Source organism: Chiloscyllium plagiosum, chromosome 8 (assembly GCF_004010195.1).
Source record: "Chiloscyllium plagiosum isolate BGI_BamShark_2017 chromosome 8, ASM401019v2, whole genome shotgun sequence".
NCBI classification, from domain to species: domain Eukaryota; kingdom Metazoa; phylum Chordata; class Chondrichthyes; order Orectolobiformes; family Hemiscylliidae; genus Chiloscyllium; species Chiloscyllium plagiosum.
Window position 1 is genome coordinate 14,355,293 of NC_057717.1, and position 8,755 is coordinate 14,364,047.

Here is an 8,755-nt window from a genome sequence, read left to right on the forward strand (position 1 = left end):
GAGCCAGTTCTGTATCCAAATGGCTAGTTCGTCCTACATTCCGTGAGATCTACCCTTGCTAACCAGTTTCCCATGGTGAACCTTGTCGGACGCCTTACGGAAATCCATATAGATCACGTCTACCACTCTGCCTTCATCAATCCTCTTTGTTAGTTCAACAAAACAAAAATCACGTTTGTGAGACATGATTTCCCACGCACAACACCATGTTGACTATTCCTAATCAGTCCTTGCCTTTTCAAATACATGTCCATCCTGTCCCTCAGGATTCCCTCCAACAACCTGCCCACCTCCGATGCCAGGGTCACTGGTCAATTGTTCCCTGACTTTTCCTTCCCTGTTTGTTTAATAATATCACCACGTTGGTCATCTCGTATCTTCCAGCACCTTACCTGTGGCTATTGATAAGAACATGTCATCAAGATTCCCAGCAATCACTTCCCGAGCTTCCCACTGGATTCTTTTATACACCTGACCAGTATCCATTAATTGCATTTTTATTACACATCACTTGGTTCGTAAATGGAATGAACGTCCTGAGAAATGATGGATGCGGGTAAAGTCACAACAATTAGAAGACATTTTAAAGTAAAAGAATACGAGAAGCTTTGGAAATATAAGGTCCAAGCCCGAACGTGGGGCTAGTCTAGTTTCAGGTTATCGTAGCATTGAGTTTATGGGCAAATAGGTCTGTTTCCAAACCCCCTGTATCACTCTATGACACCATGTGTGTTTTTGTGTCAAAGTTTCTATCTGCATATTTCTGTTTGCGCTTGTCCATTTGTGTGTGTCTATATGTGTCTCTGTGTGTATCCATTTTTCTATGCATATTATGTGTGCTCCTGCATTAGTGTGTGTATATATGTTTGTAACTCTATCTCTGCATCTCTGAGCAATGTGAACTCTTTTGTTTTGGGGTGAATTATTGAAATGGGGTTCAAAGCCACTCTCCCTCCCTCCCTCTCCCTCTGTCTGTCCCACTTTTGTTTAAAGTGATACAATGCCACATTCTGCTGGTCTGCTTTCGGACTTTTCAATCCTTTCTCACACATAAGATTATATGGAAGAGTAAGTTACTAAACATTGCATTTTACAGGAAGTGTGTGCGTGCGTGCGTCAATGTATGTCTGCCTCTGTGTGCATGTCTGTGTGTCTGTGTTTGTGTGTGTCGGTGTGTACATGTCTCTGTGTATCTCTGTGCGCCTGTGTGATAATATATGAGTTTGTATTGTGTGTGTGTGCCTTTGTATCTGTGATTCTGCGTGCGTGAAAGGAATGTGGGTGCCTGTGTGTAGGGTATTGTTGGCACCTGCGTGTTTGTGTTTATGTGCCTGCGTGTCGGTTTGTAAGTGTGTTTTCTATGTGGTTTGAGTCATTGTGTGTATGCCTCGGTCTGTGTACCTGTGTATGTGCATATAATTGTATATCCGTATGCCTGTGTATGTGTGTCTGTGTTTGTGTCTGTGTGTGTTTCTTGCGCATGTATGTACGTGCATGATTGTTTTTGCATGTCTGCATGTGTGTTAGCTGCGTGTCTGGCTGAGTGTGTCTGTCCGTGTATGAGCGTACGTGTGCATTTGTGGGGAGTGTGGGTGTCTGTGTGTTAGTGTATATGTCTGTTTGAGTGTGTATGTCTGTCTGTCTGTGTGCGTGTCTGTGTGTGAGTGTATGAGTTGTGTGTGGGAATGTGGGTGCCTGTGTGTGTTAGTGTGTCTGCATGTTTGAGTGTGTATGCCTGGCTGTCTGTGTCTGTGTGTGTCTGTATGTGAGCGTATGTGGGTGTGTGTGGGCACTGTGGGTGTCTCTGTGTGGGGAGTGTGGATGTTTTCGTATGTGGGAAGCTTGGCTGTCTTTGTGTTTGTGTGTGTGTCTCTGTGTGTGTTTCTGTGTCTCTGTGTGCATTTGTATCTGTGTCAAAGAGTGTGGTGCTGGAAAAGCATAGGATTTCAGGCAGCATCCAAGGAGATGGAGAGTTGAAATTTCGAGCATAATGAGGTTTGTGGACCAAGTGGGCTGAAGGATAAATGGGACGGGCTGGTGCTTGGGGGAAGGTAGCTGGGAAGGTAACGATTAAATGAAGATGGGGTGAAGGTGATCGGTCGGAGCAGAGGGTGCAGTGGATAGTGGGAATGAAGATGGACAGGTAGTACAGTTCAAGAGGGAGGTGCTGAGTTGGAAGGTTGGATCTGGGATAAGTTAAGGTGGGGGGAAATGAGGAAACGTGTGAAACCTGTGGGGCTGTGTGTGTTGTGCTGGTGTGTGTGTGTCTGCGTGAGTGCATGCGTATGTGTGCGTGCATGTATATATGTCTGCATGAGTGTAAGCATGTGTGTGTGTCATGGGCGTGTGTATGTCGCTTTGTGTCTGTGTGGCTCTCTGCGTCTGGGTGTGTGTGTGTCAGGTGTGTGTGTTTGTATGTCTCTGTATAAGCGCGTTGTCGGGTGGCTATGAGTATGTGTATCTGTGTGTGAGTGTCTGTGTTCAGCTGTATATGTCTGTGCATACGTGTCTGTGTGTGGGTGCGCGTTTGTACTGGCGCGTAAGTGTGTGTGGAGGGTGGCTATGAGTATTGTGTATCTGTGCGTGAGTGTCTGTGTGCAGCTGCATGTGTGTGTGTGCATATATGTGTGTTGATGGTGCTCTCAGTTTGGATGGTGCTGTGAGCTGATACTCTACGTCTGTACTTCCTAAACCGAATCCCTATGATTTTCGCCCTCCACTACCACCTCCACAGTGGTGTGGAGAGACCAACAGAGACTGACAGCAACAGAAAGCTCGGCAAGTCTGTCAGCATCTGTGGACAGAAATGAAAGTTAATTTTTTGGTTTGAGTACCCCTTCCCCAGAAACTCATGTTAGGTGGATAGTACATCACATTAACACCACAGAAACTGCCAGACTCGCCCCACACTGATACACACAGATAAACACACACAAACACAGAGGCATAGAGACACTCACTCATACACTGACACTAATACAGACATGGAGTGACTGTCAGTATTTCTGTTGCTCCGGTAACTTTTTCAATATATCACTTGCTCTCTCTGGTGTGTGTCAGTTTTTTTCAGTCTGTTCTTGGGGAGTATGTTCGTAATGCACCTGTTCACACTCGTGAGTGAGTCAGTATTTATGTGTGGAGTGTGATTGTAGGACAATTTCAATGCCTGCAGAAACCAAACCTGGAAGAACTGTAAAGTGTGTGGAGGTCAGTGTGGAACTCCAAAATTGCAGTGACAAATTGGTGTAGCGTCCTGTTTTATGGCAGATAAGCATCAATGCAGAGCAGTGTGAGATGATGTACTTTGGTAGGATAAACATTGAAAGACAATATAAAACGCCTGTACCGTTATAAATGGGGTGCAGGAGCACAGGATGTTCGATGTACATGAGGACAGATTATTGAACATGGCAGGACAAGTGAGGAGAGCAGTAAATGTTACAGATTATTTTCAGTATCTGAGCTTTTTACAGGAGGAGGTATAGGAGGGAGCCTCCGTAATTCCATCCTGGGAGGTGGTGGTGACGATGTGTTGTGAGCCCACCCTCCTGCCCACTGAGACGGTGGGATTTCCATTTGTACCAGCCCGACACAAAAGAGAGATGGCATCAGGGCCACAGCTTCAAAGTTGCGCCGGGAGGAAACGGAGCTGCCGGTGGGTTTAACGTGAGAATTGCCCTTCACTAAACATTGCTCCTTACTCAGTCGGTGGATATTTCAGAATCTCCACACGAGGCATCCCGGTCCTCTCCGACTCGTACCCACGGTCCTCCCCACGTGGTGGGGGGGAGGGGGGCAGAATGAGGGAACGGATATCGGGCACTCCACCACCCGGCTTGGCACTTTCTATTCTATTCCAGGATGTTTCTCCTGGAACGGGACAAAGGGAGGGAGGGAGGGAGTGAAGGTTGCAGTGGGTAGCCCTGCTCTTAGTGCTGGTGTAGGTTTGGTAGGGAATATGGTGAGGTGTCAGGAGGGAGTCAGCCCATAGTGTAATGTCCATGCTGTGTTATTAGTGTGGGTGGTATAGTGGAGGGGAAATTGGGAGAGAGACAGAGAGGGAGAGAAGGTGCACTCGTGACAGTGGTGCAGCATGAGCCATTGTTTGGTGGTCGTTGCTATAACAGATACTATATCAGGGGTGCTGGAAGAGCACAGCAGTTCAGCAGCATCCGAGGAGCAGGAAAATCAATGTTTCAGGCAAAAGCCCTTCATCAGCATTACAAGCAGAGAGCCTGAAGGGTGGAGGGATAAGTGAGAGGAAGGTGGGATGGGGAGAAAGTGGTATAGAGTGCAATAGGTGAGTGGATGAAGGTGATAGGTCGGGGGGTGAGGGTGGAGTGGATAGGTGGAAAAGAAGATAGGCAGGTAGGACAAGTCAGGACATGGGGACAGTGCTGAGCTGGACGTTCAGAACTTGGGTGAGGTGGGGGAAGGGGAAATGAGGAAAATGTTGAAGTCCACATTGATGCCCTGGGGTTGAAGTGTTCCGAGGCGGAAGATGAGGCGTTCTTCCTCCAGGCGTCTGGTGGTGAGAGAGCGGCGGTGAAGGAGGCCCAGGAACTCCATGTCCACGGCAGAGTGGGATGGAGAGTTGAAATGTTGGGCCACAGGGCAGTGTGGTTGATTGGTGCGGGTGTCTCGGAGATGTTCCCTAAAGCGCTCTGCTAGGAGGCGTCCAGTCTCCCCAATGTCGAGGAGACCGCATCGGGAGCAACGGATACAATAAATAATATTGGTGGATGTGCAGGTAAAACTTTGATGGATGTGGAAGGCTCCTTTATGGCCTTAGATGGAAATGAGGGTGGAGGTGTGGGCGCAGGTTTTGCAATTCCTGCGGTGGCAGGGGAAAGTGCCAGGATGGGAGGGTGGGTCGAGGGAGGGCGTGGACCTGACCAGGTAGGCACAGAGGGAACGGTCTTTGCGGAAGGCGGAAAGGGGTGGAGAGGGAAATATATCCGTAGTGGTGGGGTCCGTTTGGAGGTGGCGGAAATGTCGGTAGATGATTTGGTTAATGCCAAGGTTGGTGGGGTGGAAGGTGAGCACCAGGAGCGTTCTGTCCTTGTTACGGTCGGAGGGGAGGGGTCTGAGGGTGGAGGTGCGGGATGTGAACGAGATGCATTGTAGGGCTCCTTTAATCATATGGGAAGGGAAATTGCGGTCTCTAAAGAAGGAGGTCATCTGGTGTGTTCTGTGGTGGAACTGGTCCTCCTGGGAGCAGATACGGTGGAGGCGGAGGAAATGGGAATACGGGATGGCATTTTCGCAGGAGGCAGGATGGGAAGAGGTGTAATCCAGGTAGCTGTGGGAGTCGGTGGGTTTGTAAAAAATGTCGGTATCAAGTCTGTCGTAATTAATGGAGATGGCGAGGTCCAGGAAGGGGAGGGAGGTGTCAGAGATGGTTCAGGTAAATTTAAGGTCAGGGTGGCATGTGTTAGTGAAGTTGATGAATTGTTCAACCTATTCGTGAGAGCACAAGTTGGCTCCAATGCAGTCATCAATGTAGCGGAGGAAGAGGTGGGGATTGGTGCCAGCGTAATTACAGAAGATCGACTGTTCTACGTAGACAACAAAGAGACTGGCATATCTAGGGCCCATACGGGTGCCCATGGCTACCCATTGGTCTGAAGGAGTGGGAGGATTCGAAGGAGAGATTGTTAAGGGTGAGGACCACTTCGGCCAAGAGAATGAGAGTGTCGGTGGAAGGGTAGTGTTGGGGACGTCAGGAGAGGAAGAAACGGAGGGCTTGGAGGCCCTGGTCATGGCGGATGGAGGTGTAAATGGACCGGATATCCATGGTGAAAGTGAGGCATTGGGGGCCGGGGAAACGGAGGTCTTGGAGGAGGTGGAGGGCGTGGGTGGTTTCTCGAACGTAAATGTGGATTTCCTGGACAAGGGGGGATAGGACAGTGTCGAGGTATGTAGAAATGAGTTCAGTGGGGCACAAGCATGCTGAGGCAATGGGTTGGCCAGGGTGGTCAGGCTTGTGGATTTTGGGAAAGAGGTAGAACCAGGCAGTGAGGGGTTCTCGGTCTATGAGGTTGGAAGCTGTGGGTGGGAGATCTCATGAGCTGATGAGGTTCTGTATTGTCTGGGAGATGTTGGTTTAGTGATGGATGTGGGGTCATGGTCGAGGGGGCGGTAGGAAGAGGTGTCCTTGAGTTGGCGTTTGGCTTCAGCTGTGTAGAGGTCAGTGAGCTAGACTAACACTGCGCCCCCTTTATCTGATGGCTTGATGGTGAGTTTGGGATTGGAGCAGAGGGATTGGAGAGCTGTGCATTGTGAGGGTGAGAGGTTGGAGTGGGGGAGAGAGGTAGACAGGTTGAGGCGGTTAATGTCCCAGCGGAAGTTGGAAATGAAGAGTTCAAGGGTAGGTAATAGGCCAGCGCAGGGTGTCCAGGTGGATGCAGTGTGTTGGAGGTGGGCGAAGGGGGTCCTCAGAAGGTGGGCAGGAGTCCTGATTGTGAAAGTAAGCTCGGAGGCGGAGGCGGCGGAAGAAGTGTTCGACGTCACGGTAGTGTATTCATTTCATTGAGGCGTGGACTGAGGGGGCTGAAGGTGAGTCCTTTGCTGAGGACTGATCGTTCGTCCTCAGTGAGTGGAAGGTCTGGAGGGATGGGAGGCAAGGCTTGGAGCTGGGATCTGGTGTGGGTGTGCAGCTGGGAGTGAGGGCGGAGCCTGTAACTGGAGTGCGTGTGGTGGTGGGGGAATGGGGGTGGAGTCATGAGCAGAAGTCGTGTTCCCCTCAGGGTTCTGGGGGCGGGGATGGTGACAGTGGGATCTGTGGGGAGCGTGTCAGCAGAATGCCGATGAGTGGCATTGTTGGGGGTGGAAGTGGTGGTGACCTCGGCAGTGGCGGGGCAGAAGTCCATGAGTGTGTGACATCAGCAATGATGTGGGGGTGGAAGTGATACCAAGTGTCGTGGATGAGGAATTGTGAGGGGCGGAAGTGGCTGTGGGAGTGGACATGATGGGGGCAGAAGTGACATCATCAATCAGCGTGGGGATGGTAGCTGCAGCAGCCGCATGGCTAATGGCGTCTGAATAGTTCCAGAGGCCAGGGGAATCTATGGGAATGTTTGAGGAGTGCTCGTTATAGAGGTGGGTAGATAAAAGTTTGTTGTACTTACAGTTTTTGATGTTTGAGATGGATTGAAATACTGTTGTTGAGAGTATGAATGCTCCTGAGGATGGAGTACAGAGTGGGTCCTTTGCAATTCTGAGAGAGTGTGGCCCTGAGCTGAGGCAGGGCTGACTGTAGAGTTGGTAGGTGCTGGCGCATTGCTGCAAGCGTGGAGTGGAGGATCCTGAAGGAGAACCATTGCTGGTGTTTTTGTATCTGTAGTCTGTACTGTTTGTCCTGTTCGGGTCCGAACTCTGCTGGTTTAAAGGTGGTCCGGAGTCCGTGTGGGATGAGTTGGTTACGGAGGCAGGCACTGAGGAAGCAAATGTGGCTGTGGTACCGAGTTTGTTTCACAACATTTTTGAAGAGCTTCATGGCAGAAGAAATGACCTGGGAGTTGCAGTGGGAGAGGGACTCCCTGAAATTCTTGTCGAGAGAGGAGTAAAACTTCTTCCAGGCAGGTATCCTTACAAGAGGATTCGCAGTAGGGTTAAAATCAACGTGGTAAAAACAATGCCTGCAGATGCTGGAAATGAGATTCTGGATCAGTGGTGCTGGAAGAGGTCTCCTCTATATTGCGGAGACTGGGCACCTCCTAGCACAGCGCTTTAGGGAACATCTCCGAGACACCCGCACCAATCAACCACACCGCCGTGTGGCGCAACATTTCAACTCCCCTCCCACTCTGCCGAGGGCATGGAGGTCCTGGGCCTCCATCACCGCCGCTCCCTCACCACCAGACGCTTGGAGGAAGAACGCCTCATTTTCCGCCTCGGAACACTTCAACCCCAGGGCTTCAACGTGGACTTCAACAGCTTCCTCATTTCCCCTTCCCCCACCTCATCCTAGTTTCAAACTTCCAGCTCAGTACTGTCCCCATGACTTGTCCGGACTTGTCCGACTTGCCTAGCTCCTTTTCCACCTATCCACTCCACACTTTCCTCCCTGACCTCTCACCTTCATCTCTTCCCCCACTCACCCATTGTACTCTATGCTACTCTCTCCCCACCCCCACCCTCCCCTAGCTTATCTATGCACGCTTCAGGCTCACTGCCTTTATTCCTGATGAAGCGCTTTTTCCCGAAACGTCGCTTTTGAAGCTCCTTGGATGCTGCCTGGACTGCTGTGTTCTTCCAGCACCACTGATCCAGAGACAGAGACAGACAGACCGAGAGAGGGAGACAGCGAGAGAGTCAGGCAGACGGAGACAGAGAGAAAGAGACAGAGAGAGAGAGCACGGGAGATACAGCGACAGAGAGAGACAGACAGACAGAGAGAAAGTGTGTGCGAACGAGAGAGTGTGCATGTGCGAACGCGCGAGAGAGCGTGTGAGGGGATGAGAGAGAGAGGGCGATTATGCGAGAATGTGTGTTGGTGCAAGAAAGAGTGTGCGTGAGAGTGTGTGTGAGAGTGTGTGTTGGTGGAAGAAAGAGTGTGTGTGTGGGTGAAAGAAAGAGTGAGTGTGTGTGTAAGAGAAAGAGAGTAGATGTGTACGAGAGTGTGTGTGGGTGCAAGAGAGAGTGTGTGTGTGTAAGAGAAAGAGGGTGCATATGTGCGAGAGTGTGTGTGGGTGCAAGAAAGAGTGAGTGTTTGTGTGTAAAAGAAAGAGAGTGTGGAGGGAGAGAGGGAGTG